Raw genomic sequence first — 27962 nt, forward strand, 5'->3', positions numbered from 1 at the left:
CTAAAACAGGTATTATTCCACAGGGACACTGACAGTAAAGGTTGCCCTCTGCTGGTCCCACGACACCGACCCCCCCCCAATCCACTCCCCTGCCCGCACTGCCATCCAACAATACCTCATACGGAGAAAGCCAGAAAGAGGATGAAAGGTGCCATACTGTGAATGATACACAGGGACATACAAAGAGCCTGACTTTCTGAACAGAGGGACCCACATCTCTCTCTGACCTTGTTATTTGAGAAAAAATACCTCCCCCAATTTGAGAAACAGTAGTCAAGTCTTCTATCATTTGTAGCTAAACTAAAGAAAACTTGGAAAGCTCTATTAATACGTATTTTAATGTAAAAACATTAAAAGGACAAAAAAGCTATCAAGTAATAATAAAGAGAAAATTCACAAGGATGCTATAATAATTGTGAACTTAGTCTCCGAATGAGTAATGCAAAAGATGACTGAATTAGTAGAGGGAAAATTTTAATTGAAAGATGAAGTAGAAAACCTGTAGTAAGAATATAGACAGCTGGAACAATCAATTACACGCTTGATCTAATGGGCACATTCAAAGCTCTGCACAAAATGAGAAAATCATTTAAAAAATATGTGGAAGATTTATGAAACTGGTTATATACTGGGCCATGGAACGAATTTCCACAGACAACCGGAAACTATCATAGAGACAACATTCTTGGACAATTTGTTATTACATTGAAGGTACAAGGCTCTAGGTCAAAATTTTGTATTGCTCTACACTTGCAAGCCAATTTAAATTTTTAATTAAAAAAATCCCATTTGTAGGGGGCACCTGGGTGATTCAGTCGGTTAAGCAGCTGATTCTTGATTTCAGCTCAGGTCATGATCTCAGGGTCCTGGGACCGAGCCCCGTGTTGGGCTCTGCGCACAGGAAGGAGGCTGCTTTAGGATTCTCTCTTCCCCTTTGCCCCTCCCGCCACTGCTCACTCTTTCTCTCTCTAAAATAAATAAATCTTGAAAATTCCCACTTGTGAAAGTAACAAAAACTAAAATCTAAGAGGAAAAGAGAGACAAGAGCTTTACGGAACAAACCAAAATGGAAAGCCTGTACTGAAGGGCAAAAGTGAAGACATTTTCATGGATGGTGAGACTATTAAAATAGCACTTCTCACATTAATCCGTAAGTCCACCCCAATTCCAATAAAAGCCCTCAAAGGGATTTGTAGAGAAACTGAGAGGCTCATCCTAATATTACTGTGGGAAAACAAAAGACCAAGAATGGTTAAGCAATACTGAAAAGAGGAGGAACTTTCCTGGTAGCTGTCAATACACAGTATACAACTGCAGAAATCCACTCAAGGTTATATTGGTATAGGCAAAGATTAAAAAATGAAATATATAACAAGAGTGAGCTGAAAGTAATACTTGTGTATAAATGACATTAGAAATTAATGAAGATGGGACCATTTAACACAGTCCTAGGGCAACTGGTTATTTATATGGAAAACATATATAAATGTTGTATTTTTATCTCCTAACACACACAAAAGTAAATTATAGGTCAAAGATTTAAATATGAAAAATACTGTAAAACTTTTATTTATTTACTTATTTATTTTTAAATTTTTATTTTTTATTTTTTATTTATAATAGTCACAGAGAGAGAGAGAGAGAGGCAGAGACATAGGCAGAGGGAGAAGCAGGCTCCATGCACCGGGAGCCCGATGTGGGATTCGATCCCGGGTCTCCAGGATCGCGCCCTGGGCCAAAGGCAGGTGCCAAACCCCTGCGCCACCCAGGGATCCCTGTAAAACTTTTAAAAGAAATTATAGGACACATTCACATTAGGATGGGGAAATACTTTTTTAAAAAAGATTTATTTGAGAGAGAGTGAGCGAGCTCATGCATATGTATGAATTCGGGGGAGGGCAGAGGGAGAGGAAGAGATCTTAAGCAGACTCCCTGCTGAGCACAGAGTCCGGAGTGGGACAAGATCTCATGACCCTGAGATTATGACCTGAGCCAAAACCAAGAGTCAGAGGCGTAAGTAACTGAGGCGCCCTGATGGGGAAACAGTTCTTAAAGAAGACACACAATCATGTGCTATCAAGGAAAAGGCTGATAGATTTTAGTAATAAAGCTTCTGCATGGAAAAGAATGAACAAAAATGCCACAGACTGGGACAAGGTATTTGCAACATATAGAACCAAAGAAAAGGCTAGTACTCAGAGTATATAAAGTATTCCTACACATTGAGAAGGGTACCCATTTTTTTCAGGCAAAAGATATGAACAGTGAAGAGGAAACCCAAATGACCAACGAACATATGAAAAGATGCTCAATAGTGAAGACATGCAAATTAAAGCCAAAAATGAGACACCACTTCACACCCATCAGATTGGAAAAAATAAAGTCTGCAAACACCAGATGTTGCCAAGGATGTGTGAAAGTAGGAACTCATACATTACAGGTGGGAGTGTAAATTGGTATAACTATTCAGGAGAACAATTTGGCAGTACTTTATAAAGTTGAAGGCGTGCTTTCTCTAAAACATAGTAATTCCATATCCAGGTATAGTAACACCCCACACTAATGTGAAATCAAGTTTATGCAATTAGCAATTGGCTCTCATGCTTGACCTAGACTTGGAGCTCATGTGGGGGGCAGGGAGAGGCAGGCAAGTGTGTCTGTGTAGCGTGGGTCTCTGAGTCTCTGAAACTTTCCCAGCCAATCTTCTACTGATCAGACCAAAGAAATGAATGCTAACCATGGAATCCCTGGAACGGCTGCTGTTGCCTTGGAAGTACCTCCCAGCTACCAAGGCCCAGAATCATTAAAAGCCCATGCAGATAAATGACAGGTGCTTCCAAACTGCAGATGGGCTTCCAAACAGCCTAGGAGGGCTTTAGGAGACTGCACTTAGTCTAACCGTATTGAGGCACATTGAAAAATGTGCAGCCTCCTGTGTGCTGGATACAATACAAAGGAGGTCCTGATAAAGAATTATAAGAACAGGGGATCCCTGGATGGCTCAGTGGTTTAGCGCCTGCCTTCGGCCCAGGGTGTGATCCTGGAGTCCTGGGATCGAGTCCCATGTCAGGCTTCTGCATGGAGCCTGCTTCTCCCTCTGCCTGTGTCTCTGCCTCTCTCTCTCTGCGTCTCTCATGAATAAATAAATAAAACCTTAAAAAAAAAAGAATTATAAAAACAGGACATCAGAGCAAGCACAATGTAGCTACCTGTGCAAATGAACTATCTGTTGAGTATTTACTAAAATAAGTAGGATGATGTTTAAGAACTGAAGTTTTAATTCCATATAAATAGAGGAGAAAATTCATTATAGTTCTGTAGTCACTTATGGGCTATGCCTGCATGTATTTTCTCAGTAGTAAAAATAGCTAATTCTATATTTATGAATTGGCATGTGCCTCTGGGTCTTGATTTCTTTTTTATTTCAACTATTTGGCAATAAAGATGGTATACCTCAAGTGAGTCCTTCTGATGCTGATTTTGTTGGAAGATCTGTGGCCACCTTTGATTGGGTAAGAGACCCTGAATGTTTTATGAAATGTGTCCTTCTGGCTTAGTGAGACTGGGTTCCCAGGGGAAGTCCCAAACTCTCACTGCAAATTCTGCTCTTTACTGTTGAGCAAAATATATAACACAGGCTCCGACTTTGCATGTGATTCACCATTGGCGTTAATGGTAGAAGAACACAGGAAACCTACCAGCAGGTACTTTTCTTAAAAGGCTTATTTTACTCTGTCATGTTTGGAATAAGCATGCTTATAAAAATCCTGCTTTGAAATGGCCAGAGAAAGGCTCATTTGAAGTAGGCAGATTGGTATATTTATAGGGATTTTTAGAAAAACCCTACTTAAAATAAAAGGATTACTGGTATCTCTGAATATCAGGAAGTAAATAAAAGAATGAACTGGGACAGCCGCAAAGAATGAATTAAGAAACTCCAGGCTCCTTTCTCCTGCTGTTCAAGCCTTCTCGCTGTTGCTTCTTCTCCCCCTACTCCCCTTCATCTTCTTTGCCTGGGACTGAGAAGAGAGAGAGAGGATGACTTTTTGGATGGATATTTGCAAATGGCTTTAGGGTATGAGAATAACTTCCCTTTGGAAGAGGGAGACTTGCCAGCCTTGCCTGAATGTTCTGATGTGAGTTCTACCTCCAAGATCCCCTACATTCAACATGCAAAACATAGCTAGGTAAGCAGACATGATGAAGAGGAAAGAACAAGGTATCTTGAGAATTGGGGTAAGAGACTGTCCTAGAATGAAAGCATCTGTTGGCCAATGGTTACCCTGATAACTTAGAAGAAAGGGGAAACAAAAGGAGTCAGCCTACTAAGCAGTAAGAGAGCCATACAAGCCAATGTTTCATCTTCGTGTGAGGAAAATCAGCTTGATCCCTTTGGGGCAGCAGAGACTCGGATCTGCCTTTTAGAAGTTATCCAGGTGAAGGATGAGCCCCTTACAACTGAGTGCCAGGGCCTCAGGCATCTCTGACAGGGCAGCTGCTCCTCACACCTCAGATGCCCTGTGAGGCACTGCTAGTGGCAGTCTCTGAAATCTTTCTGCACAAGGGGACCTGGGAGAAGCTGCAGGGTTGCTGCTAGATGAGGTCCCTGTGCATTTTCATCAGTGATTCATGAAGCACGCTCTAAACCCAAGAGCATGGTTTCAGGGAGCAGAGCAGACGAGACCCTGAAGCCCCTCACTGTTTTGTAGCTTTGTTATGGGATTCAAACACAAGTAAAAGGGTACCTGGGTGGTAAGCATACACAGTTCCTTGGGGACTGACTTTGGGAAAGATGTTTTCCAAATATTTTCGGAAAAGATGGGGAAAGGTGAAGGCAATAAGAAACTCAAGACTGTGGTGTTACCAAACCTTATAGAGGGGTCTTTTTCCTCCTACTGTAATCATTTTCTGTCCTTTCTTATGGATCCTAGAGCAACAATATTCTGGTATTTCTATTGTATTTTCTTGTTTCACCCAGGGCCAGACACAACCTTCCACCTATTTTTTTCACCTTGTGAGGTCCCTCAGCAGATCTAAGGTGACTTCTCATCTCCCAATGCTATGTGTTAAACTAAGGGATACCATAATTTGGACTCTAGGTAGAGTATTTCTGAAGTGTCTGGGAGACAGGGCATCTGAATTAGTAAATATGTGCTAGGGAGCTGCTGGGCTATGGGCCAAAGTTTGAAGAAGAGAGACTCTATAACATCAGTGGCAACTAATAAACCACAAGGGAAACTAGCTGCAGATGATTATTTAGTCATCACAACTTCCCCAACAGATTCTGTAATTCATTGTACAGTGTGTACCAGACAGTGAGATGAAATTAATTCAGACCAAGCCACAGAAAGGGCTACTCAGTTTGGCTGGGGTAACTGAAGCCCTGATATGTCTATGGAGGGACTCTAACTCACACACAGGAGCGACACCTTGTGAACTAGACACTGGAAACTAAGTGAGCTAAAATAAATACAGATTATCTTGACAAACATATTCTTGATAAGACTTTCACTATCCCAATTTACCATTCTGTAAATTCACTGTCTCCATATCTGACAGAACTTTAATGTACTCATATATACTTCTGTAACAAATTTTTAAAGTACATACAAGTCTACATTTTTGTCTTCAACAGAAGGACAATTCCATTAGCACTCCAAATAACATGATTTGCTATAACAACACAATATATACTTCCCAGTGGAGAACTGCAATATACTTGCTTATTTACGTGTCATTAGATGAGTCACCTATGATGGTTAATGGGTTATAAAGGCATATTTTGTAATACAGAGAAAAATTCAAGGAACTACATATTTTAATGTAGTTTGCTTCAAAACTGGATCTAGAAGAGGGACAATGGGCCAAGCACTCCATCAGCCATATCTAGGAAAGAGAATTTCCTGTATAATACTTTAAGTTACATATGCACGGATCACTAACTGGGTTAACCAAGGATGGGAAGGGTTACTTTAAAGTTATGACTTGTCACCGAGTGGCCAGCATGAGGGCTAACTGAAAACTTGGGAGAAATCTAAAAATGGAATAAGGGATCTATCATAGGGACTGCTTTTCAGTTGTGTTGATGGCACTGAGAAAAAGGGAAAACATGGGAGTCTCTTTAATTACCTTTGGTTTGAGTATTTGCTTTGAATTAACATAGTACCTACTATGGTTATAAAGAACTTTGGAGGTAGAGGGAGGAAGATGGTGCGGTAGAAGGATCCTGAGCGCACCTCCTCTCAGGGGGGCCCTGAGGCAATCACTGCACGTAAAGCAGCTTACTTTGAGACCAGCGGAGCAAATCACCAAGTGGAGAAGAGTAGTAGCAGGAGGAGGAGAGGTACCCTGCTGTGGCAGCAACCCACATGGGGGAGGGATGTCACAGGTGCAGAGTTTTTGCCTGAGAAGGGAAGGGACCAGGGAGGGCATCCCCGGCCCTGGGACCCTGCACTAAATCAGGCTCCCATAAGGTCTGGGAGAGCTGTAGTGAATCCTGTCTCCTCTCTTAAAAAGTCAGAACACTAACTCTTAGCCCAAGACCCAGAAGAGAAGCAGCAGTTTGAAAAGTAACTGGAGTAAATGTGAAGATTTACTAATTTTGGACATATGTAGAAGGGGCAGGGATCTGAATGTGCTGCTGGGCACCTTCCCTCTTGCCCTCCTTCATTCTAGCTGGCTCAGTGTTTGTTGGAACCAATTCGACACTCCACCTACCTTGCTAGCACTACCTGTCTTGCCCAGACACTCCCCTGATGATGCACCCCACCTGGCAGACAGCCCTGGTCAGGACTGGCACCCCCTCCAGCGTAACTTTTTCCCTGAGGATGGGGCAGTTAGTTCCACCAACCAGTATACCTACACTGGCAGTAGCCAGACCGCTCAGTCAGAGGCAAGTCCTGCCAATCATGTACCATAGCAGTGGCACAGGTGGTCTTCTGGGCTGTGGGCCTGTTCTGCCCAACAGAGCACCCAGAGGAGTTGTGCACAGCCACTGTGCTACTGGGCACCACAAAACATCTTGTACACGAGGCTACTACTTGCAAGACCAGATGTAGCTGACCTAAGATACAGTAACAAACACAGGCAGGCAAAATGAGGAGATAGAGAAAGACAAAACCCCAGATATGGAGCTAAACAAAATGGAGATAACCAATCTACCAAATACAGAGTTCAAAGTAATGATCATAAAGATATTCACTGGGTGAGAGAGTCTCTAGAGTACCTGAACTAAATGAGAACTTCAACGAAGAGAAAATATAAAAAAGAACCAGTCAAAGCTGAAGAATACAATGACTGAATGAAAAACACAGTAGAAAGAACCAACAACATATGTGAAGATGCAAAAGAACAGATCAGCGAGCTGGAGACAGGTAATGAAAAGCACCCAAGCTGAAGAGCAAAAGAAAAAAAAAAACAAAACAGGATAGGTTAAGGGATCTCTGGGACATCAAGTGTACTAATGTTTGCATTATAAGGTCCCCAGAAGATGAGAAAGGAGTAGAAAATTTACAAGTAATAGCTGAAAACATCCCTACCTGGGAAAGGAAACAGACATCTAGGAAGCAAAGAGAGGGCTCAACAAAATGAACCCAAGGGAGTCCACACCAACATACTAATTAAAATGGCAAAAATTAAAAAGCATATTCAAAGCAACAAGAAAACCGTTAGATTCAAGGGAAACCCCAGACGGCTATCAGTTGATTTTTCAGGAGAAACTTTGCAGGCCAGAAGAGAGCGGCAAGATATATGCAAAATGTTGAAAGGGGAACAACCTAATGCCAAGGACGCTCTAGCTGGAAAGATGATCATTCAGAATTTTTTTTTTTTTTGATCATTCAGAATTGAAGGGAAAAGTTTTGCATAAGAACAAAAGTTAGAGGAGTTAATCACCACTGAATTAGTCTTACAGGACATATTAAATGGATTTTCTTAAATGAAAAGGCCGTTAAGAAAAAATTTCACTGCTAAAGCAAACATAATGGTAGCAGATCAGTCACTTATAAAGCTAGTACAAAGGTTAAAAGACAAAAGTAGTAAAATTGTATCTACAAAGATTAGATGAGGAGCTCAAAGATGTAAAATATAATAAACAAAACATGGAGGGGGGAGTAAAAATGTTATCTTTTAGAATGTGACCATCAACTTCAGATAGACTGCTAGATACTTAGGATGTCCTGATAATCACAAACCAAAAACCTATAACAAAAACACACAAAAAGAGAAAGCCAAACAGGGGATCCCTGGGTGGCTCAGCGGTTTAGCGCCTGCCTTTGGCCCAGGGTGAGATCCTGGAGGCCTGGGATCGAGTCCCATATCAGGCTCCCGGCATGGAGCCTGCTTCTCCCTCTGCCTGTGTCTCTGCCTCTCTCTGTGTGTCTTTCATGAATGAATAAATAAATAAAATCTTTAAAAAAAAAAAAAAAAAAGAGAAAGCCAAACAACAATAAAGAAAGTCATAAACCACAAGGAAAGAGCAAGAAAGCAATAAAGAAGTATTATAAAAACAACCAGAAAACAATGACCAAGATGGCAATAAGTACATACCTATCAATAATTGCTTTAAATATAAATGGACTAAATGCTCCAATCAAATGACATATAGCCACTGAATGATAAAAAGTAAGGCTGCTCTCTGTGATTGTACAAACGACTCACTTCAGACCTAAAGACACATACAGACTCAAAATGAAGGGATAGAAAAACCTATACTGTGAAAATGGAAGTGAAAAAAAAATGGGATAGCAATATTTATATCAAGATAGACCTTTTAAAAAAAGATTTTATTTATTTATGAGAGACAAAGAGAGAGAGAGAGAGAGAGAGGCCGAGACATAGGCAGAGGGAGAAACAGGCTCCATGCAGGGGGCCTGATGTGGGACTCAATCCCAGGACTCCAGGATCACGACCTATGCCAAAAGCAGATGTTTTATGGCTGAGCGACCCAGGCATCCCTCAAGATAGACTTTAAAACAAAGAGATAGATGATGTTACATGATGATAAATCAATTCAACAAGAGGACATAACAACTGTAAATATCTATGTTCCTAACATAGGAGCACCTAAATACATAAAACAAGTATTAACAAACATAAAACAAATATTAACAAACATAAAGCAAAATTGACAGTAATATGAGAGTAGGGGAATTTAATACCTCACTTACATCAATGAATAGACAACCTAAACAGAAAATCAAACAGTGAGTGGCTTTGAATAACACTTAGGCCAAGTAGGCCTAACAGATACATTCCCTCCAAAAAGAGCAGAATACACATTCTTTTTAAGTGCACATGGAACATTCTCCAGGATAGATTACACACAGACCACAAAACAAGTTTAAGATTGAAATCAAGGATCTTTTTTGAACACAGGCGTGTAAAAAAATTGAAGAAATGGAATAAAGACGGGGAATAAAATTCTGCTGCATTTCTGTAGATCAATAAACTAGCAGAAAGAGAAATTAAGAAAACAATCCCATTTACAACTGCATCAAAAAGAATAAAATACCTTATAAGAAATTTAATGAAAGAGGTAAAAGACCTGTTCTGAAAACTGTAAGACATTGATAAAGGAATTGAGTAAATATTGCTACAATGTCCATACTAACCAAAGCAATCTTCAGATTCAATGCAATCCCCATCAAAATACCAATAGTATTTTTTACAGAGCAAATAATTCTAAAATTTGTATGAACTACGAATGACACCGAATAACCAAAGCAATATTGAGAAAGAACTACAAAGCTGCAGGTGTCCCAATGCCAGATTTCAAGATATACCACAAAACTGTAGTAATCAAAACAGTATGGTACTGCCACAAAAACAGACACAGAGACCAATGGAACGAAGTTGAGAGCCCAGAGACAAACCCACATTTCCATGGTCAATTAATCCATGATGAAGGAGGCAAGAATATACAATGAAGAAAAGCCAGTCTCTTCAATAAATGGTGTTGAGGAAACTGGACCATTTTCTTACCCCGTACATAAAAGTAAACTCAAAATGGATTTAAAGACCTAAATGTAAGTCCTGAAATCATAAAACCACTAGAAGAAAATTCAGGTAGTGATCTCCTGGACATCAATCTTAGCATATTTTTCTGGATCTGTCTCCAAGGCAAGGCAAACAAAACCAAAATAAATAAGGAATACATCAAACTAAAAAGCTTTTGCACAGTAAAGAAAACTATGAACAAAATAAAAAGGCAACTTACCTAATGGGAGAAGATATTTGCAAAAGAATATATCTAATAAAGATTTACTATCCAAAATATATAAAGAACTCACACAACAAAAACAATTCAAAAACAACCCCACAAAAAATCCAATTAAAAATTGGCAGAGGATCCAAACAGATATTTTTCCAAATAAGACCTGGATGGCCAAGAGATACATGAAAAGATGCTTAACATCACTAATCATCAGGGAAATGCAAATCAAAACCACAATCAGGTATCACTTCAAGTCAGTCAGAATGGTTAGTATCAAAAATGCAAAAAATAATAAATGTTAGTGAGGAAGTAGAGAAGAGAGAACCCTCGAGCACTGTTGGTAGGTTATAAGCTGATTCAGCCACTATGGAAAAGAGTATAGATGTTCTTCACAAAAACTTAATAGAAATACTATATAGTCCAGTACTCTACTTCTGGGTATTTACTCAAAGGAAAATAAAATACTAATTTGAAAAGATATATGCACCCCTAGGTTTATTGCAACATTATTTACAATAGGGAAGCAACCTAAATATCCACCCATAGAAGAATGGATAAAAAAGATGTGGTGTAGATATTAGTCTTGAAAAGTATAAAATCTTGCTATTCATGAAAACATGGCTGGACCTAGAGGGTATTACAGTAAGTGAAATAAGTTAGAGAAAGACAAATACCACACGATTTCATTCATGTAAAGAATCTAAAAAGGAAACCTAAGTACCAAAACAGACATAAAAAGGATAATCATCAGACTCATAAATACAGAGCTCAAATTGGTGGTTGCCAGAGGGGAGGGCTAGAGGAGAATAGGTGAAATAGGTGAAGGAGATGGAGAGGTACAGACATCCAGTTATTACATAAATAAGGCACAGGGATAAAAAGCACACCTTAGGGAATATCATTGATAATATTTTACTAACTTTGGTGACAGATGGTCACTGTAATGTATATAATTGTTGAATCATTATGTTGTACATCCGAAACTAAAACAGTATATGTCAACTATACTTCAATAAATAAATAAATAAATAATAAATAAATAAATAAATAAATATGGTGAACTTTAAAAAAATAAACAACTTGGAAATCACTAATGACTTTTTTTGTTTTGACATTTATGTAGCAAGTATATTACTTACACAATCCAAGGAAAGCTATTCTTAAAACAATCTTTCCATAAATGATCTAAAATCTAATTATAAAAATAACACCTAGAATGTCATGCTGGTAATACATCAGCACAGCTAATTATTACAATAGTTATAACAGTAGTTATAAGACTAGGACTAGTAAATAGGAATGGCTCCTAGTGAGGAGTCCAATCTGGTGAAAAATGACATTATCTTTGGAATTAGATAGGAGTTTACGTATTTTCTTTACCATTTTTCTGCATGACCATGGTGAGTTACTTGCTCTGAACCTCAATTTTCTCATGTTTGATATGGAGATCAATCCACCAACCCTGCAGGTTGAGTGATGATCAAGGTAGCATCTGATCAAGGTAGCATCCATAAGGCGCCCAGCAGAGTGCCCGGCACACATAGAGGGCTGTAACAAGATTAGAGCCTTTACTCTCTCATGTCCCTGTAGTCCTAATTTGTGGAAGATGGAAAAAACTTGCTTCAGATTGAAAATGAAACCAATAAAATAAATCTTTATTGGCTTTAAAACTCACCATGGATAGTAAAGTGTGATTTTGAGAACAATGTATTTGATGTCTGGAGTTCACTATACTCTTTTGGTTTTCCAAAGAAATCAAGAAGTAGTCAAGGTAATCAGAGGACTGAAAAAAAGAATTTTTTTAAATAAACTTGTATATATCATTTTTTATTTAAGTCAAAAACTTTACCTATAAGTATGCTCTATTCTCCACCAGAAGGTCCAAGTATGATTATAAGACTTCAGTGGCTTTAATGGGCCATTACAATATCAAGCTATGGGTAAGACACAAGTTAGCAGGGGTGTCAGCCAAGTGGCTACAATGAAAAATTTAGGAGCCAAAGGTGTCCCTTTAAACTAGAAAACCATATTTGAATCTTTTGTACCAAGTCCTTCAAGTTCAGATTTAGCTCTGTGACATTACAGGAAGTCAGGGTGCACTGGATATCAATCACAGGTAACTGTAACATAGTAACACTGCTAAAAATATTGAACACTAAATTATTAATATACCCAGTTGCTCTTCAAAAATTTGATTACTTGATTTTTTCCCCTCAATTTTTAGGCCTGACCATATGTAAACCAGGTTGGCCATATGAAGATATTTTAATTTTAAAAAACTCTTTAAAAAAATGGCTTTAAGACCTTCTTCACTAATACATTTTTCAATGTTTTATGATTGTTTTAAAAGAAATTTTCACATCTATCCTATGTTTCTTAAACAGGGAAAAAGGAGTGCAGCTGGATATAATCCTGAATACAGACATAAGAGAAAATTTTACTTTCTCTATCATTGTAGTCTAAATTTTATATTGTATGAGAGAATGTACAATTTTATGTGCTGCCTCATGGGAATTCAAAATTTTCTTTTGCACTGAAGGCTCATACGATTGATTTCTATTCTGTCACTCTTACAGCTGCTCAGATTTATGATCTCTGCTCTTTTTTTCCTATATACCAAGATCACTTTGAAGCTAAACCTAGTTGTTAGGATGCTAAATACTGAATGTACCACCAGAAACTAAAACCATACTCCCTTGTTGGTCATTATTTAATCAGTGTTCACCAAGTTGTGTTCAAAACTTCCACATGGTGGCTCAGAGACACTTTTAGGCACCAGGGAAGGGCATTTTTAAGTGGAAACAAAACCCACCTGTATCACTCAATTCAAACAGAATTCTGATTTTGTCTGTTTTAAAAATGTGCTTCCAACAAGATTTGCAGGATTATACGGCTTTAAAAAAAAAGTCTGAAAAATCACTGATTTACAATAATGAAAATATTCAACACCAAAATTACAATTAAATATATGAAATGCAAAATAGCTTACTATCACCTTTCATGTGGTTATGGATATAACAACAGTGTGGTCAAGAGAGTTTTGAGAATGGAAAAACATAAGGAAGAAAGGAGAAAGACTGTGTTGACCTTATAAGGTTCATAATTTGAAGCCAAAATTAGTAACAGGAAGCACACCTAAGCTAATCTTGATCCAACTGGGTCATTAATCTAAAGATGTTGAAGAGAACATATCTGTTAAGTAGGTATAAAAATGTCTTCAATTTCAGCAAAAGTAGAAAACATAGACCCTGCTCACTTTGTTCTATTTCTTATAAATAGGTAACATTTCCCATTTCTTATAATTGGTAACATTACTTAGGGGATCTGTAATTAACTTTATTCATATGTAACTGGATTACTAATGTTGCTGATTCCTAGGTTTCGGTATAAACATATTTGAGATAACAGCAAAGTTTACGGACCACTGGCCTATTAAAATTCATAATTGATAACCACCAGAATTGTGAATTTAGGATTATAAAGAGAAGCAATGGAATATTACTAATATTTGTCTTTGTCATACTCCATACTGATATAATTAAAAACAGAAAAAAAACTAGTCCTGATTCTTTTTGCAGTCTCTAAGGATTTTCTTTATAACAGTAAGAGAAATGGAACACCACCAAATAACATGTAAGTAATACCTAGGATACGCACCTAGGGGAAAATTAAGTTGTCCTTTAATTAATGGTAAGCCCCAATTAAGCTGGGGCATAACAAGCATTCAACTGAGAGGCTATCTAATATAATGTGAACCACATATATAATTTTAAGTGATCTAGTATAGTGCATTTTTAAGAGCAAAAAAAAAAAAAAAAGAAAAAGAAAAAGCAGTTGAAATTAAGTTAGTAATATTTCATTTAACTCATACTTTCTCAAAATGTGATATGTATTTTATATTTACAGGATATCTCAATTCAGACCAGATATATTACAAGAGCTCAAAGCCACTGGTGGCTAATAGTCACCACATTGGACCACACAGGTCCACTGCACAGAATTTTGATTACTTTTTGCTGAGAACCAAACCAAATTTGAATGAACTCTCTCTCACGGTGCAAAGCAAACGCTTGGACTAGGTGTCCAGGAGGATTTTATTGGGGCTGTACTTAAATAGTAAATAGGCAATAGGACAGCAAACCCAACAAATAACTGAAGGCAAATTTTAAATCCTGGGTAAGATGACCTTCAATATTCAAATTTACATTGAAATGAGTTCACAAAGCATCACAAACCAGATTAGATACATGAAAGCCTTTGAGCTTTTAAGAAATCTGAAGCCAAGTTCCATTTATATAGATTACTAGACTCTGCTTGTATTTTATAAATATATGGGTTTACCCCACTAACATTGATATAAAGAAAGTTATCACAATTTACACATCTTCTCTGCTCATACTCTAATATCTATACCTGATTTCTGTTCAAACGTTCAGTGATTCACCTAGAGTGCTATCTACATCCCTGTTAACACTGAGATTTGGTCTAACACCAGCTGGTTTCTATCACAAGCCCTTTTGGGGGTGGAGGTAGAAATAGTTAAGTTCTTCATTCCCTGCTCTCTGATTGGTATACAAAAGCAATGGATATTCTTTTTTTTTAATTTATTTTTTATTGGTGTTCAATTTACCAACATACAGAATAACCCCCAGTGCCTGTCACCCATTCATTCCCACCCCCTGCCCTCCTCCCCTTCTACCACCCCTAGTTCGTTTCCCAGAGTTAGCAGTCTTTACGTTCTGTCTCCCTTTCTGATATTTCCCACACATTTCTTCTCCCTTCCCTTATATTCCCTTTCACTATTATTTATATTCCCCAAAAGAATGAGAACATACACTGTTTGTTCTTCTCCGATTGACTTACTTCACTCAGCATAATACCCTCCAGTTCCATCCACGTTGAAGCAAATGGTGGGTATTTGTCATTTCTAGTAGCTGAGTAATATTCAGCAATGGATATTCTTAGTTTATCTTTTTTTTTTCAGTTGCCCACAGTTTAACCTTTGCATATATTTTCTTTTCTTTTTTGATCTAAATCCAGATACCTTGGTTCCCTGACCAAGACAGAGGACTTGCCATGATTGGGGGGAAGGAGTGAGGAGGAGTTTCAATGATTTGTTCATATCAGAAAGAGAAGAGCGGTGTGCCTAGTTTTCATTTTATTCAATAGGAGAACCTATGGTACATTATCATGTAGGGGGAGTGATGAGGCTCCGGGTTTTTTCTTGTTTATTACTCATATAATGGGTAGAAGCTAAAGCAAAATACAGAGATAGTTAGTTTGAATAACCAGGTCATGGAAGCATACTGAAGAAGTCAAGTATTAGGGATCCCTGGGTGGTGCAGCGGTTTGGCATCTGCCTTTGGCCCAGGGCACGATCCTGGAGACCCGGGATCGAATCCCACGTCGGGCTCCTGGTGCATGGAGCCTGCTTCTCCCTCTGCCTGTGTCTCTGCCTCTCTCTCTCTCTCTCTCTGTGACTATCATAAATAAATAAAAATTAAAAAAATAAAAAAATAAGTCAAGTACTAGCATTGGGAGATTGGAAGAAGAGGAGGATCCTGAGCTCAACTTGACCCAAGGGCACAGTAACAGCCACATCCATATAACAAATTCTGAAAATGACCTGAAGACTAACAGAACAGACCTTTTGTAGTTCATCAGAGGAAGGGAGCTTTATTGCAGAGGAAAGAGGGGTGGAGCCCTGGTTGGGAACCAGATCTCTGGTGGGAATAATCATGAAGAGGAGGGAAATCACAGGGAGAAGCAAGAGGATCAGACCCCATGCCAGGTGCCCATGGCTCCAGGAACCTGCACTAGGAAGATGAGCCCACATAACATCTGGCTTTGGAAACCAGTGGGGCTTAACTTCAGAAGCTTAAAAAATCATCAGGACTGAGCCCAGGGAACCAAAAAAATCAGGAGAGCCAGAGGGCAATGGGAAACTGAATCCCTGCCCTTAAAGAGCCAGAGTAGTAAGTAACTCCACTGAGACACAACCTAGTAACAGCAGTGTGGAAAGTGCCTGGGATACACATGTAAGAAGTTTATTGGCTGATCTTAGAATGTGTGATGGAAGGGCAGAGAATTGCAAGAGATTTCTCCAAGAACAAAAGTGCTGGTGGGTGCCATTTCTCATCCTGACCCTCCTCAGCCCAGATAGCCAGATGCCTGCAGTAGTCGGTGCTGTCAACTCTCCATCTGTCTTCCTGGTACCACAGTTGTGCCCCGGCACTCCACTGTGGGCCTGCCCATCAAACCACCCACTTTGGTGGGCCAACCTCCAAAGCAGCTCTTGCCCTACCACATCCTGCAGGCAACCCCAGAAGGATCAGCACCAATGCAAAGTGACTCCTGCTTGGGGATGGAGAGACATCCCCACACACCAGCATACCCACAGTTCCAGCAGCCCAACCACTTAGCCCTGCCCTTGGGTGCACCTACAGATGTGGCCGAGTGGCCAGTGGCATGCACATAGTCTGACTGCTGGTCCCACCTACCGACAAGAGCCTCTCTGTCACACAGGCAGCAAAGCCTGTAGTTTGGCCTGCAGTTGTGGCAGAGAAGCTAACTGCAGACACCTGGGCTGACTCCTGGCCTGCCCATAAACCAACCATGGCAGTGGCCTCTGGCCTCTCAACAGTATGGGGAACAAACCCTGCCCAGCATGCACATAGCAGGCAAAGTGGGTCACTGCAGCTTGCTGGGCTGAAAACAATCACAGATTAGCCACAACAGCAGGGAACATGCGGCCCATACAGGAACACAGGGCACTGTGCGCAGGACCTCTTCTACACAAGACTGCTATAGGACCAGAAGACACAGCTTACCTACCTAACACACGAAAACAAATGGAGAGTTAGACAAAATGAGGAGACAGAGGAATATGTCCTAAATGAAAGAACAAGACAAAATCACAGTAAAAGAGCTAAGTGAAATGGAGATAAGCAATATGCCTAATACAGAATTCAAAGTAATGATTCTAACAGATACTAACTTGAGAAAAGAGTAGATGATCTCAGGATTTATAAAAATAGAGGTAGAAGGGATCCCTGGGTGGCGCAGCGGTTTGGCGCCTGCCTTTGGCCCAGGGCGTGATCCTGGAGACCCGGGATCGAATCCCATGTTGGGCTCCCGGTGCATGGAGCCTGCTTCTCCCTCTGCCTGTGTCTCTGTCTCTGTCTCTCTCTCTCTGTGACTATCATAAATAAATAAAAAAAATTAAAAAAAAAAGATCAAAAAAATAGAGGTAGAAAATATAGAAAAGAGGTAGTGAGAGCTGAAGAAGTCAGTAATGGAAATAAAAAATATACTAGAAGGAATAAATAGCAGAGTAGAGGACACTGAAGAACAGATCAGTGATCTGAAAGATCAGGTAATAGAAAGCAACCAAGCTGAAGAGAAAAAAGAAAAAAATAATAGAAAAATGAGAGTAGGTTAAAGGAATTCAGCAACATCACCAAGTGTAATAACATTTGCATTACAAGAGTCCGAGAAGGACAAAAGAGTGAGCAGGGGACAGAAAACTTATTAGAAGAAAATAGCTGAAAGCCTCCCTAATCTGAGGAAGAAAACAGACGCCCAGGTCCAGGAAGCACAGAAAGACCCCAACAAGATGAACCCACATTGGTCCACACAAAGACACGTAACAATTAAAATGGCAGGAAGTGGTGATAAAGAACAAATTTAAAAAGCAGCAAGTAAAAAGGGAACAGTTACATACAAAGGGCATCCCATAAGGCTATCAGCGGATTTTTTTTTGCCAGAAATTCTGCAGGCAAGATAAAGTTTTGGATAAAACTTTGCAGGAGTGGCAGGATATATCCAAAGTGCTGAGAGGAAGCAAAAACCTCTATAACCAATACTCTACCCAGCAAGATTATCATTCAGGATAGAAGAAGAGTTTCCCAGATAAACAAAAATTAAAGTTCCTCACCACTAAACCAGCCTCACAAGAATCATTAGAGGGAGGCCTTCAGGTGCAAAGACCACAACTAGAAGAAAATTATGGAAGGCAACAACTTCACAGGTAAAAGCAAATATATAGTACAGGTAGTAGATTAATCACTTATGAAGCCAGTATGGAAGTCTGAACAAAAAAGTAGTAAAATCAATTATATCTACAAAAATTAGTTAAGGGATACAAAAAAAAAAGATGTAAAATATGACATCTATATATAAAACATGGTGGGGAGGATAAACATTTAGTGCTTTTAGAATATGTTCACACTTAAGCAACCATCAACCTAATACAGTCTGTAATACACATAAGATGTTACAGATCAACCCAATGATAACCACAAATCAAAAACCTTTAATAGATAACACAAAAAATAGAGAAAGAAATCCAAGCATAGCACTAAAGAAAGTTACCAAACCACAACAAAAGAGGTCAAAAGAAGAAAAGAACAGAGGAGAACTAAAAAAACAACCAGAAAACAATGAGGAAAATGGCAATAAGTACACACCTGTCAATAATTTAAATATAGACTAAATGTTCCAATTAAAAGACATAGGGTGAGTGAATGATAAAAAAAAGACCAATCTCTACACTGTCTGTAAGAGACTCACCTAAAGATACACATAGACTGAAAGGGAAGAGTTAAAAAACATACACTGGGATGCCTGGGTGGCTCAGTGGTTGAACATCTGCTTTGGCTCAGGGTGTGGTCCCCGGGTCCCGGGATCAAGTCCCACATCGGGCTTCCTGCATGGAGCCTACTTCTCCCTCTGCCTGTGTCTCTGCCTCTCTCTCTGTGTCTCTCATGAATAAATAAGTAAAAATTTTAAACAAAAAAAGAAAAAAAAAGAAAGAAAAACATATACCATGCAAATGGAAATGAAAACAAAGTAGGGGTAGCAATACTTGTATCACACAAAATAAGACTTTAAAACAAAGACTGTAGCAAGAGACAAAGGGCACTACAAAATGATAATGAGATCATCCATAAGAGGACATAACAGTTGTAAATATCTGTTTTTAACATATATTACATATATGTATTTGCTAAATACATAAAGCAAATTTTAAGAGAGGACATGAAGGGAGAAAATGACAGTAATACAGTAAGAGGAGACTGTACCACTCCACTTTCATCAGTAGATAGATCGCCTAGGCAGAAAATCAACAAGGAAAGAATGGCTTTGAATGACACATTAGACCAGATAGACCTAAAAGATACCTAAAAGATACAGATTTCCTCCAAAAAGAGCAAAATACACGATTTTTAAAGTGCATGGAACACTTTCCAGAAGACATTGCATGATAGGCCACAAGACAAGTCTCAATAAATTTAAGAAGACTGAAATCATATCAAGCATCTTTTTCTGAGTGCAACTATATAAAACTAGAAATCAGTTACAAGAAAAGAATCTGGGAAGAACATGAATGCACAGAGACTAAAAAAAAAACAGGCTACTTAACAATGAATGGGGCCAACTGAAATACCAAAGAGGAAATAAAAAAAAATACATGGAGACAAGTGAAAATGAAAACAAATGGCCCAAAATCCTTGGGACACAGAAAAAGCCATTGTAAGAAGCAAGTTTATAGTTACCCAGGCCTATCTCACGAAAAAGAAAAATCTCAAATGAACAACCTAATTTTACACCTAAAGGATCTAGAAAAACAACAAAGAAAACCCAAAGCTAGAAGAAAAGAAAGAATAAAGATTATAGCAGATATAAATGAAATAGAGATGAAAAAACAATAGGAAAAAAATCAGTGAAAAGAAGAGACAGTCCTGTGAAAAGACAAACATAACTGATAAACCTTTAGGTACACTGATCAAGAAAAAAAGAGGACACAAATAAATAAATCAGAAATGAAGAGAAGTAACAATGAACATCACAGAAATAGTAAGGATTATAGAAGAATATCATGAAAAACTATATGCCAACATACTGGACAACCTAGAAGAAATGTATAAATTCCTAGAAACATACAATCTTCCAAGACTGAATCAGGAAGAAATAGAAAACTGAACAGACTGATTATTATTAATGAAATGGAATCAGTAATCATAACTTTGCCAACAAAGAAAAGTCCAGGACCAGATAGTTTCAGAGGTGAATTATACTGAACATTAAAAAAGAGTCAATATTTATTCTTCTCAACTATTCAAAAAAATAAAAGAGGAAGGTAAACATCCAAATTTGTTCTGTGAGGTCAGCATTACCGTGATACCAAAGGCAAAGACGCTACAAAATAAGAAAACTATAGGCCTGAGGTCCCTGGGTGGCTAAAGCTGGTTAAGCAGCTGATTCTTAGTATTGGCTCAGGTCATGATCTCAGGGTCCTGGGATCGAGCCCCACATTGGGATCCATGCTTACCAGGGAGTCTGCTTGAGGATCTTCTCTCTCTCCCTTCCCCGCTCATGCTTGCTCTCTCTCTCAAATAAATCTTAAAAAAGAAAAACTATAGGCAACATCTTTGGTGACATAGATGCACAAATTCTCAACAAAACATAAGCAAACTGAATTAACAAATACATCAAAAAAATCATTCATCATGATCAAGTGGGATTTATTTCAGGGATGTAAATATGGTTCAATATTTGCAATTAATCAGTGTGAGATATCATATTAACAAGAGGAAGAAAAAACTCACATGATAGTCTCAATAAATGCTGAAACAGCATTTAACAAAAAACAATATCCATTCATGTTAAAAATTCTCAACAAAGTTGGTATAGAGGAAACATACCTCAACATAATTAAGGCTACATATGACAGACCCACAGGTAACATCATATTCAGTGGTGAAAAGCTAAAAGCTTTTCCTTCAAAATCAGGAAGAAAATACAGATATCAAAAAAAAAATACAGATATTTACTCTCATCACTTTTATTTAACATAGTACTAGAAGTCCTAGGGACAGCAATCAGACAAGCAAAAGAAATAGAAGGCATTCAAACCTGTAAGGAAGAAGTAATAACAGTATCACTTTTTGCAGATGACTTGATACTGTACAGAGAAAATCCTAAAGACTGTACCAAAAACTAGTAGAACTGACAAATTTCAGTAAAATTGCAGGATAAAAAATTAAACATGGAAATAGGTTACATTTCTATATACTAATAATGAAGTGGCAGAAAGAGAATTTAAGAAAACAATACCATGTACAATTGCACCAAAAAGAATAAAATACCTAGGAAAAATTTAACCAAGGAGGTGAAAGATGTATCCTTAAAAAACTAGATGACACTCATAAAAAAAATTAAGGATGACACAAATGGAAAGACATGCCATGTTCATAGACTAGAATAATATTTCTAAAATGTCTATACTATCCAAAGCAATCTACATATTCAAAGCAAGCCGTATAAAAAACCAAGAGCATTTTTCTCAGATCCAGATCAAAATAATACTAAAATTTGTACAGAACTACAAAAGAATTTGAGGAAGCCAAAGCAATCTTGAGAAAGAAGAACATAGCTGGAGGTATCACAATACCAGATTTCATGATATACTGCAAAGCTCTCTGAGTCAAAACAGTGTGGCACTGATACATAAACAGACACATTGATCCATGGAATAGGACAGAGACCCCAGAAATAAACCCACACCTATATGGTCAGGTAATCTATGACAAAGGAGAGAATAACATATAGTGGGGAGAAGACAGTCTCTTTAATAAATGGTGCTGAGAAAACTGGACAGCAACATGCCAAAGAAGGAAACTGGACAATTTTCTTACACCAAAATAAGTATTTCTAAATAAATATTTCCAAAGTAAATGTTTCTTTACACAAAAATAAACTCAAAATGGATTAAAGACCTAAAGCGAGACCTCAAACCATACAACTAGAAGAAAACAAAGGCAATAACAGTAATTTTGTTGACATTAGCTGTAGAAACATTTTTCTAGGTGTGTCTTGTCCGGCAAGGGAAACAAAAGCAAAAATAAGCTATTATGAGTACGCCAAAATAAGTTTTTGCATAAAGGAAACCAACAAAACGAAAAGGCAATCTACTGAATGGGAGAAGATATTTACAAATCCTATATCTGATAAGTGGTTAGTACTCAAAGAAACAAAGAATTCATACAACTCAATACCAAAAACCAAACTGGCAAGGATACTGGGAAAAGGGAACCCTTCCTGGTGTACTGTTGGTGGGGATGCAAACTGGTGCAGCCACAATGGAAAAGTGTAGAGGTTCCTCAGAAAGTTAAAAATAGAAATACTACAAGATGAAGTAATTACACTCTTGGGTATTTACTCAAAGAAAAGGAAAACACTAGTTCAAAAAGACATTTGCACTCCTATGTTTATTGCAGCATTACTTACAATAGCCAAGATATGGAAGCAGCCTCAGTATTCATTTATAGTTATATGGATAAAGAAGATACAGTATACACACACACACACACACACACAAAGGATATTACTCAGTCATAGAAAAGAATGAGATCTCATTCTTTGGATGGACCTAGAGAATATTAGGCTAAATGAAATAAGTTAGGCAGAGAAAGACAAATACCCTATAGAGCTTCCCTTATATGTGGGATCTAAGAAAAAAAAACAACAACAAATGAACAAAGAACAAAAGGATAACTACACTTAAATACAGCGAGCAAACTGGTGGTTGCCACTGGGGTAGCTGGTTGGAAGTGTGTGTGTGAAATAGGTAAGGGGGCTTCAGAAGTACAAACTTCCAGACAAAAAAATCAGTAAGTCATGGAGATGAAAAATAACAACATTAGGGAATACAGTCAATATTACTGTAGTAACATATGGTAATTACGTTTATCATGGTGAACAATAAATAACGTGTAGAACTGTCAAATCAATATGTTGTAAACATAAAACTCGTATAACATTGTCTGTGAATAATACTTCAATTAAAAAAAATCATCGAGGACTCAGTAATCAAAGCACACAGACACATAAGTCATCTTATCATACACCCACTCCAGTGACTCTCAGGACTGTACTTTGTTAAAGACATGACGAGTCATCTGAAACTTTACATGCAAATTAGAAGAGCACTGGATTTAAGGGAAAGTTTGAATTTTAACTACTGGATACCTCTGGACAGAGATGAACCATACTACTGAACTACTTTAAGTTTAATGGAATTACAGAGTTCGAAGCATTATAAAGCTACTTGGAGGAAATTTAAAAAAAAATCACAATAGCCTAAGAATTTCATTTCAGAAATATGATAAATATTACTCATGCTTTATTTCTGTGTCTCTATCGGGGCCACACACCTCATTGTGTATCTACATTATCAAGTATCTGTCCCTTTAAAGAAAGAGGCCTATTTGCCCAATGACCAGTTTGCAGGTTTTTCTTTTTTTTTTTTTTTAAGGAATTAAAATCAACTGCACCTTTTATCAGGATTTGTTATCAAGCTCCACTAAATATAAATTTCATTCTGTTTCATATTCATATTTCCAAAGCCAAACACATTTTGAATACTTACTATTTTATATGCAAAAGTTTAGGGTTTTCCCTACACTTCACTTTTCTGTTTTAATATGCTTATGCCCTCCATACTTAGCAGTGAAACAGGTATCACAAATTACGCTAAACTAAGTTCTGGGTAATTGTCAATTATTGATGACTTGCTTATTCAACAAACTTACCCAGAACTTCTATCAATGCAGCATTTTTTTTTTAATGTGGCACATTTTAAAAACCATATGAATCCATGGGAAGCAGTAGCATGCTCCCTCCAAGCCACCACTGGAAGGTCCCTGCAGTCCTGGGACCTTAGGTGCCATCTCACTTATGTGGCTTGTCCTTGTGAGACTTTGAAGGCACCAGGATCTAAGAGCCCGTCTCCTTTAAGAAACTGTAGAAACCATCACTGAAAATCACAGATGATATAAACTTGAGGCAAGAATTGAAATATTCCTATAAATCATATAAATAAAATGGGGCTGCTAAATTGCTATGCTTATTAAATACTGGAAGGAAAAAACCCTAGGGTAACAAAGTATTCAAAGTATTCATTAGTTACTATTTTCTGGATTGAAATATAAAATCTAGCTCTAATGCAATCGCTGTAATTTCCTGAGACCCTATGACATGCCAGGCACTTGCTATTAATTACCTTTAATTCTAATAGTAATCCTGTAAGATAGGAATTCTCCTTTTTATAATTTTGAAAAGTACAGCTGCAAAGTTTTAACAACTTATTTAGAATCGCAAGGTGGTACACAGAGAACTAATTTTTTTAAGTATACTTTGTTAATTTTAATAAAAATACCCTTGCCTTCCTACTTTTAAGTTCTATCTAAATCATCTTCTATCAGTTCTATGGCTGGCATTTTAAATGAAACTAAAATATATTCATCTTATATATGGACTGCTTCGGCCTGAGAGAAAGAAAACAAAATAGTACTCTATTTTTAACTGGCCCCCATATTTACTTACTATTTTAATATTATGTGTACAAATTTATTATACAACAGGTTTGCCTACCTTAGCACAAGTGGGAAATTAATTTCAAGAGTAAAAGCATGTTTTATGAGACATGAAATGGGTGAAATCTGTCTGCATTTTTTGTTAAATTAAGATTTAGAATCTGCAGTAGATATGTATTTTTAAATGACTTTTTTTTTTTTACTTTATGTAGATCTTATAAATGGCAGCATATAAAAGTTTACTATGAATTTTCATGAGTTCTGGCACTTTCAAAGTTATGGACGTGATACAACATTTTATTGTGACTGATAGTATAATGCTGCTATAATAAAAATTTCCTGTCAACTTGTTCTGTCCTGAAATGCCTGGAGCACTTCAGTTTAAGTGTCAGATTAAAATATATGATGGAGAGAAGAACGGGCGTCAAGCTGTCCCAACTTCGCAGCAAGGGAAGTGGGGAGGTGCCAAGAGAGTGTGGGGGTAGAAGTTTGTTTTCATAATTACATAAGAATAGACTGTTCAAATGCCTTAATTATGCCATCTATTTTAGTATCACGGTTCTCCTGTGGATGATTTTCACCATGTGCCATAAGGAAAGTTTAGAGTCTGACGTCAAGTTTCAATTATCCAAGGACCTTTCATTTCCACTGGGAACAAGGTGTTAGCCGTAGGCGTTGATGTGAGGCTGATCCTACTGTGACATCATTTAGCTCGATGACATCCATCTCAGCAACTCATTTCTGTGGGCTCCGAGTTTTAGAAGTCTCCTGCCCTTTCCCATCCGAGGTCTGTTCATTCCTTTCTGAAAGTGCGTTTACCTCCAACGCCAAATATTCTACCTGTGCCTTTCTTGCTCCCCCCTCGAGAACTCTGCTGCAAAGGTTAAACTGTCCTGTCGTTCCTGTCTTCCTCTCCTGAGGAGACTCCTCCCCAGACCCTCTGCTTAGACAGCCTCATTCTTAAACCCAGAACTAAACAAAGTTCTCCCCCAACACTTCTTCCTCCTTCTTCCCTTCCTCCGTCAACTTTCTAGAATACCGGTCTGGCTCTATTTCTTTCTTTCTTTTTAAAAAGATTTTTCAGTAGTCTCTATGTCCAGTGTGGGGCTTGAACACACAAGCCTGAGATAGAGTCACACACACTCCTCCGACTGAGCCAGCCAGGCTCCCCTATTCCTTCACTTCCTGACATCCCTGTAATTTGGTTTCTATCTTTAATGCCACGTGGCATTCCTGAAGACAGTGACTTCCCAGCTGTCACGTCCTCTGATCTTTTTTCAGTACTACCCACAAGGTATTGTCTCCTTAAAGCTGCATTTCTTCCAGTTTGATGGCATTTGTAGGTCCTTAGTTTTCCTAGCACCGTACTTTCTTCTTACACTCATGTTTTTCACACCGCTATTTCCCTGAACCATCACTCTCTTTTATCTCCTGACCTGTAAATATCCACATTTCAGGCTGAATGATTTCTGATACTGACTATGCATCAGAAGTACCTTGGCACTTAAGAAATACATTATTATTTGGGCTCTATCATAGTCCCATTGGTTCACATTATCCAAGAGTAGAGATCTGGAAGGTATATGTTTTAAGACTCCCCCTGGTGATTCTGATCATTGGCTACTGTCACAGGTGTTTCTCCAGATCCTACTACTTCCCCTTATTACTCTCTCTCCTGGAGGTTTCATGATGTTTTGGCCTTTCAAGTTATCACTCTGCTGAGGTCATTATTCACTAGTTCTGGATTACAAGGAAAAAAGAAATCATTCCATGGTGAAGCTCGGGAAAGATTAAATAACAGGTTATTTTACTGAAAGACTTCTCAAGGCCATACATACACTTCATACCTCTGTGACACTCAAGGCCCTCTTTACTCCATCAGAAAGGGTTGTGTGCAACCAAATTGATCTCTGGCCTCCTATGATCCACTCTAAGCATCACTGCCAGATTATCAGTAGATGGCACAACTCTACTCTTACATTCCTCTCCACAAAAATCTTCCATTACCTTCAGATTAGGGCAAGTTTAAACTCTCTAGCTTGTCACTCAAGACCTTTTAAGGTCTGGCTTGAACGTTTTCAACTTGTTCTTATCTCTCATTATCCGATAAAAAGTGTACAGACTCTGAAGTCAAACATATTTGTTTTTTTTTTTTCATATTTGGGTTTGAATTATGCTTTACTTTGGGTAAGCAATTACTACCCTGTAAGTCTCATTTGCTTCTAAATGAAAGAAAGATAATACAGCTTCCACCTGAAAAGGTTATTTTGAGGATCAGAAGTTGGTCCTTCTCATAACCTGTGTACAAGTCCTTACTCTCACCTACTAAAAACCAATGGTTCTCAAATTTCAATACACATTCTTACTAGCTGGGGTACTTGTTACAAAAGGAGATGCATGAGCTACCCCTTAACCTGGACTTGGTAAGTCTGTGTGTGGAGTTGGCGGGTCTCTAGAACTATACTGTCTAGTATGGTGGCCCCTAACTACAGGTGGCTATTGAGCACTGGAAGTATGGTTCGTCTGAATTGAGATGTGCAGTAAGTGTAAGATATCCAATGTTAAGGCTCAATATCAAAACAATAGTGCAAAATATCTTGTTATCGATTATATGTTGAAATTACATTTTGGCTATGTAATAGGCTAAATAAAATATGTCATCCATATTATTTTACCTCTTTAACTTTCTAATGTAGGTACCAGAAAATTTTAAATGATACCTGTGCCTACATTATGTTTCTATTGAACAGCATTGCTCTAGATGTTTTCCTAGATGACACCTGTGGCAGGCATCCTCAGATCACTCTTCAAGAAACAATATATGAAATTCTAAGTTCTCCAAAATAATTGATGACTTTACATATTTTTATACCCCCACCAGTGTTCTGAACACTGAGGATAATTAACTTTATACTAACTGAATTTAGATGCACTTAAAATTTCAAGTTATCAAAATTCGTAAAAGAATTTCATTAGAAGTTTTGCTCTTGTTTTTTTAATCCCCAGTTCCTAAGGAATTATTTTTGAATTTACATTTCTTAAGTGAAACAAAAGAAATTTGAAACTGTAACTCTGATTTGTTTCCAAATCAATAAAAATAATTTTCTGAAAGAACTGGCATTTTTTTCCCTATGGTTATTTGACTTCACACAGAAATGGACTATTTATCTGACTAGATTCCAAAATTGGTGAATATCATCATACTCAAGTTCTACATTTAAAACTAGTGGCTAACACTCAACTAGGAATATGTGCTAATTTTTATGCCATAATAATTTAGCCAGATGAGGAAAAAAAGAGACTGATCTGGGGAAAGAGGGTCTCTATTTAAAGACAAATGGGGGGAGGATGGCTGACCACCCCCTTCTCCC

General features: G+C 37.9%; 1 protein-coding gene and 1 long non-coding RNA gene across 22 annotated transcripts in view; one reads left to right on the forward strand and one right to left on the reverse strand.

The window, feature by feature from the left end:
• The window catches only part of LOC102154417, a 39466-nt gene extending 36008 nt beyond the window's left edge, over positions 1-3458 (forward strand). For all 9 annotated transcript variants that reach the window (XR_005359320.1, XR_005359316.1, XR_005359319.1 and 6 more), the window contains one exon: positions 2249-3458. This is a non-coding gene — a long non-coding RNA (uncharacterized LOC102154417). The remainder of the gene's footprint in view (positions 1-2248) is intronic.
• ZC3H12C (zinc finger CCCH-type containing 12C) overlaps positions 1-27962 on the reverse strand; it is an 89624-nt gene that overhangs the window by 14156 nt on the left and 47506 nt on the right. The gene's annotated exons all lie outside the window — the stretch shown is intronic.

The sequence above is a fragment of the Canis lupus genome, chromosome 5, assembly GCF_011100685.1.
Source record: "Canis lupus familiaris isolate Mischka breed German Shepherd chromosome 5, alternate assembly UU_Cfam_GSD_1.0, whole genome shotgun sequence".
In the NCBI taxonomy this organism is placed as follows: domain Eukaryota; kingdom Metazoa; phylum Chordata; class Mammalia; order Carnivora; family Canidae; genus Canis; species Canis lupus.